At 47.1% G+C, this 5,090-nt stretch overlaps 1 long non-coding RNA gene across 30 annotated transcripts; it reads right to left on the bottom strand.

Moving 5' to 3' along the window:
* Window positions 1-2,131: 2,131 nt before the first annotated feature.
* Window positions 2,132-4,243, bottom strand: LOC127919609 (uncharacterized). 30 transcript variants are annotated; one of them, XR_008103458.1, is made up of 6 exons: window positions 3,984-4,023; window positions 3,679-3,748; window positions 3,373-3,577; window positions 3,098-3,337; window positions 2,398-3,027; window positions 2,132-2,321 (listed from the first exon to the last, which is right to left on the bottom strand). It is a non-coding gene; the product is annotated as an uncharacterized LOC127919609 (long non-coding RNA). The 30 variants fall into 30 exon arrangements; XR_008103474.1 differs by having other exon boundaries at window positions 3,408-3,472; XR_008103481.1 differs by lacking the exon at window positions 3,984-4,023 and adding an exon at window positions 3,850-3,864 and having other exon boundaries at window positions 3,408-3,472.
* Between the last annotated feature and the right edge of the window lie 847 nt (window positions 4,244-5,090).

Below are 5,090 nucleotides of genomic sequence, written 5' to 3'. Positions count from 1 at the left end.
AGGCTATATACAGGGGCACCGGTACAGAGTCAATGTGGAGGCTATATACATGTGGGTTACGGTACAGAGTCAATGTGGATGCTATATACAGGGTGTTATGGCACAGAGTCAATGTGGAGGCTATATACAGGGGTGGACAGAGTCAATGTGGAGGCTATATACAGGGGTACCAGGTACAGAGTCAATGTGGAGGCTATATACAGGGGTACCGGTACAGAGTCAATGTGGAGGCTATATACAGGGGGTACCGGTACAGAGTCAATGTGGAGGCTATATACAGGGTGTTACCGTACAGAGTCAATGTGGAGGCTATATACAGGGGGTACCGTACAGAGTCAATGTGGAGGCTATATACAGGGTGTTACCAGTACAGAGTCAATGTGGAGGCTATATACAGGGGGTACCAGTACAGAGTCAATGTGGAGGCTATATACAGGGGGTAAGCCAGTACAGAGTCAATGTGGAGGCTATATACAGGTGTTACACAGAGTCAATGTGGAGGCTATATACAGGGTGTTACGGCACATATCAATGTGGAGGCTATATACAGGGATGTACCGGCACAGAATGTGGAGGCTATATACAGGTGGAGGCCATATACAGGGTACGGCACAGAGCTCAATGTGGAGGCTATATATACAGGGGTACCGGCACAGAGTCAATGTGGAGGCTATATACAGGGGTACCAGTACAGAGTCAATGTGGAGGCTATATACAGGGGTACCAGATACTAAATAATAATATATGCCATTTAGCAGACGCTTTTATCCAAAGCGACTTACAGTCATGTGTGCATACACTTACGTATGGGTGGTCACGGGATTGAACCCACTACTCTGGCGTTACAAGCGCCATGCTCTACCAACTGAGCTACAGAGTCAATGTGGAGGTTATATACAGGGGTACCAGTACAGAAGTCAATGTGGAGGCTATATACAGGGGTACCAGTACAGAGTCAATGTGGAGGCTATATACAGGGGTACCGGTACAGAGTCAATGTGGAGGCTATATACAGGGGTACAGAGTCAATGTGGATGCTATATACAGGGGTACTGGTACAGAGTCAATGTGGAGAGCTATATACAGGGGTACAGAGTCAATGTGGAGGCTATATACAGGGGGTACAGAGTCAATGTGGAATTGCTATATACAGGGGTACTGGTACAGGTCAATGTGGATGCTATATACAGAGGGTACCAGTACAGAGTCAATGTGGAGGCTATATACAGGGGTACTGGTACAGAGTCAATGTGGAGGCGCTATATACAGGGGTACAGAGTCAATGTGACTATATACAGAAATTTACCAAGTCAATGTAGAAGAGCTATATACAGGGGTACTGGTACAGAGTCAATGTGGAGGCTATATACAGGGGTACAGAGTCAATGTGGAGGCTATATACAGGGGTACCAGTACAGAGTCAATGTGGAGGCTATATACAGGGGTACCCCTACATCCCAATCACATCTCGAAGCAGGCTGGAGATAACATATCTGAAAATCCCACCACCCTTACATCCAATCACATCTCGAAGCAGGCTGGAGATAACATATCTGAACATCCCACCACCCCTTGCATCCAATCACATCTCGAGAAGCAGCCTTGCATCCAATCACATCTACACATTTCAAATCAAAGCACAATGGAAACGGGAAGCTACATTTCATGGAAACTTTATTTGAGACAAAACCACAGCATGAAACAGTACTCACCATATGGGCGGACACATTTAAGCTCAGACAATCAATCTACAATTTAGAAAACTACCTCTTCATTCATTAAAAACAAATCTAGAAAAAACAGAATCATGAGACAGAAAACATACAAGTCTCATTTTTGGTAAATATACGTTTCATTCATTCATTTCAAACATGCATCACAGTTACTGCTTTAGCAGCAGGTTCAAAGAGTAGGAGCACCATCTCCTCAATCCTAAATAGACAACAGACAAGTGTACACCTTCAGGTAACAGCACTGACACCCCTCCCAACCCGACCAGGACCGGGACTGACTTCTTAAGCAGCTGCTGCCAACCAGGGACTGACTTCTACAGCTACAAACCAGGACAGGGACTGACTCTCAGTTACAACCCAACCAGACAGGGACTAACTTCTACAGCTACAACCCAGGACAGGGACTGACTTCTACAGTTACAACCCAACCAGACAGGGACTAACTTCTACAGCTACAACCAGACAGGGACTGACTTCTACAACCAGACAGGGACTGACTTCTACAGTTACATCCCAACCAGACAGGGACTAACTTCTACAGCTACAACCCAACCAGACAGGGACTGACTTCTACAGTTACAACTCAACCTGACTTCTACAGTTACAACTCAACCTGACTTCTACAGTTACAACCTCAACCTGACTTCTACAGTTACAACTCAACCTGACTTCTACAGCCACAACCCAACAGGGACTGACTTCTACAGCTACAACCCAACCAGACAGGGACTGACTTCTACAGTTACAACCAAACAGGGACTGACTTCTACAGCTACAACCCAACCAAACATGGACTGACTTCTACAGCTACAACCCAACCAGACAGGGACTGACTTCTACAGCTACAACCAAACAGGGACTGACTTCTACAGCTACAACCCAACCAAACATGGACTGACTTCTACAGCTACAACCCAACCAAACATGGACTGACTTCTACAGTTATAACCCAACCAAACAGGGACTGACTTCTACAGCTACAACCCAACCAAACATGGACTGACTTCTACAGTTACAACCCAACCAAACATGGACTGACTTCTACAGCTACAACCCAACCAAACATGGACTGACTTCTACAGTTACAACCCAACCAGACAGGGACTGACTTCTACAGTTACAACCAGACAGGGACTGACTTCTACAGTTACAACCCAACCAGACAGGGACTGACTTCTACAGCTACAACCCAACAGGGACTGACTTCTACAGTTACAACACAACCCGACAGGGACTGACTTCTACAGTTACAACCCAACCAGACAGGGACTGACTTCTACAGTTACAACCCAACCTGACAGGGACTGACTTCTACAGTTACAACCCAACAGGGACTGACTTCTACAGCTACAACCCAACCAGACAGGGACTGACTTCTACAGCTACAACCCAACCAGACAGGGACTGACTTCTACAGTTACAACCCAACCAGACAGGGACTGACTTCTACAGTTACAACCCAACCAGACAGGGACTGACTTCTACAGCTACAACCCAACCAGACAGGGACTGACTTCTACAGTTACAACCCAACCTGACAGGGACTGACTTCTACAGTTACAACCCAACCAGACAGGGACTGACTTCTACAGTTACAACCCAACCTGACAGGGACTGACTTCTACAGCTACAACCCAACCCGACAGGGACTGACTTCTACAGCTACAACCCAACAGGGACTGACTTCTACAGCTACAACCCAACCAGACAGGGACTGACTTCTACAGTTACAACCCAACCTGACAGGGACTGACTTCTACAGTTACAACCCAACCAGACAGGGACTGACTTCTACAGCTACAACCCAACCAGACAGGGACTGACTTCTACAGTTACAACCCAACCTGACAGGGACTGACTTCTACAGTTACAACTCAACAGGGACTGACTTCAAGCAGTTACAACCCAACCAGACAGGGACTAACTTCTACAGCTACAACCCAACCAGACAGGGACTGACTTCTACAGTTACAACCCAACCAGACAGGGACTGACTTCTACAGTTACAACCCAACCTGACAGGGACTGACTTCTACAGCTACAACCCAACCAGACAGGGACTGACTTCTACAGCTACAACCAGACAGGGGACTGACTTCTGCAGTTACAACCCAACCAGACAGGGACTGACTTCAGTTACAAACCCAACCTGACAGGGACTAACTTCTACAGCTACAACCCAACCACAGGGACTGACTACTTCAGCTGGGCAACCAGGACAGGGACTGACTTCTACAGTTACAACCCAACCAGACAGGGACTGACTTCTACAGTTACAACCCAACCTGACAGGGGGACTGACTTCTGCTTCTACCCAACCAGACAGGGACTGACTTCTACAGTTACAACCCAACAGGGACTGACTTCTACAGCTACAACCCAGGACAGGGACTGACTTCTACAGTTACAACCCAACAGGGACTGACTTCTACAGTTACAACCCAACCTGACAGGGACTGACTTCTACAGCTACAACCCCAACCAGACAGGGACTGACTTCTACAGCTACAACCTAACCTGAGGGATCAGACTTCTACAGCTACAACCCAACGAGATGGGACTGACTTCTACAGTTACAACCCAACAGGGACTGACTTCTACAGCTACAACCCAACCTGACAGGGACTGACTCTACAGCTACAACCCAACCCAACACAGGACTGACCCTGCCAGCCGTCAACCCAACCTGACAGGACTGACTCTACAGCTACAACCCAACCAGACAGGACTGATCATGGCTACAACCCAACAGGGACTGACTCTAGTTACAATATAAACTGACTGGGTCTAATACTTAAAAACAGATAATACCAGTCAAGCATCTTTGAGTCATTTTGAAAGTGATGCAGAACAGAGACAACTACAGAATAGTTCTAGAAAACACCATTCGAATAGTCTTCGAGTCGCTGAAAAGTGCCACATTAAATCCATCGTCATACAGGCCCAGAAAGACTAAAACGGTTCATCACGGCTGGAGGTCAAGTCACTGCTCGGTCAGTTTTGCATGGATTTGCACAGCAAAACGTTTGTTAAAAGCAGGATGCAAAGCAGCAAAACTGACCGAGGAACAGCGATGATGGATGTGTGGTTTGAGTTGGTGGTTGGGTTTGAAGAAGTGTCCTTCCATATGGGCTGAGCTGATGGGCTGGGCTGCAACACAGACAGCACTACTGGAAGTGCTCACACTGCAGTAGATGGAGAAAATACACTACCTGCACTATAAGCACTTTAATACTGCTGAAACCAAAATCTAGTCAACCGTTGGTCTGATTGGAGACAGGCTCAGTAGAGGCTCAGGACAGAGGCTCAGGACAGAGGCTCAGGACAGTGGGATGATCTTTAGCACTGCCAACCGTT

This window comes from Oncorhynchus keta, unplaced genomic scaffold (assembly GCF_023373465.1).
Source record: "Oncorhynchus keta strain PuntledgeMale-10-30-2019 unplaced genomic scaffold, Oket_V2 Un_contig_17230_pilon_pilon, whole genome shotgun sequence".
NCBI lineage: Eukaryota > Metazoa > Chordata > Actinopteri > Salmoniformes > Salmonidae > Oncorhynchus > Oncorhynchus keta.
The sequence above is the reverse complement of the archived record's forward strand: the minus strand, read 5'-3'. Positions and strand labels throughout refer to the sequence as shown.